Raw genomic sequence first — 951 nt, 5'->3', positions numbered from 1 at the left:
ACGCAGCCTGCAGTTATCGTGGATCTGTGGAAATGAGTGCGCCGAGCCATCTTTGCGATTGGTGGCCTGGTACGACCAAGTACATTCCGCCGTGTGAGTTAATGGCGCCACCGTAACACATTCGCCAAAAAAGATGAAGAGGGGAGCACGGGCCCTTGATGGGGGAAGGCGACCCTGTGAAGCAGGATAGAGTAGCATTGATCTGGTAGCAGGGGCTAAAGACGGAGGGGGAGGGGGGGGTTGCTGGAGGCAACCACCACAACATTCGCCGCGACGTGCACCGAGCGGGGTTTGGGTGGTTTGATTTTGAAGATGGTCAATGCCAACTAGCCATCGCCCCTCGGCACACGCGATGTCATCCAATATGTACAGTGAAGGTTGGACGATTCGACCTTTGCTGCAGATGGAGAAGACATCGGCTCGTTTGTGGCGTGCGCCACATACGCACTCGATCGAAGCCCTCGCAGGCACGTAACTTGTTGAGCCAACGAGAGCGCCCTTGTGACGCAATGGGCACTGCCGACGAAACCAGTGTGTTGGGGACGTCTTGACAACCAGATGTCTCGTTTCCTTTATGGGACTGGGGGGAATGGGGGGACGGCCGCTCGTCGCTATCCCCTCCACATCAGACGAGGGATTCGAGTCACCGTTGTGGTCCCCACTTTCGCAAGCCTCCCATGTATAAAACCCAGACTCGGCGCGACTGTCGTGAAAATTGGTACGCGCCGCCACCCTGCGTGGACGTAGTGTGCGAACAAGCCGATGTCACAGGGGCATTTTGCATTTTCCATACTATCTCTACACAGGAACGTCGACGTCCTTCTAAAATACGTGGGCATCTGCTTCAGACACGGCAGGCGGCGGATGGTCGCCCTGACAGGGGTGCCTGCAGCAGCCCTCGATATGGCCTCTCTTTTCTGTGAGTTCCACCGCCAGCACCTGCAGGATGGA

The sequence above is a fragment of the Aphanomyces invadans genome, assembly GCF_000520115.1.
Source record: "Aphanomyces invadans strain NJM9701 unplaced genomic scaffold supercont1.26, whole genome shotgun sequence".
NCBI classification, from domain to species: domain Eukaryota; phylum Oomycota; class Saprolegniomycetes; order Saprolegniales; family Verrucalvaceae; genus Aphanomyces; species Aphanomyces invadans.
The sequence above is the reverse complement of the archived record's forward strand: the minus strand, read 5'-3'. Positions refer to the sequence as shown.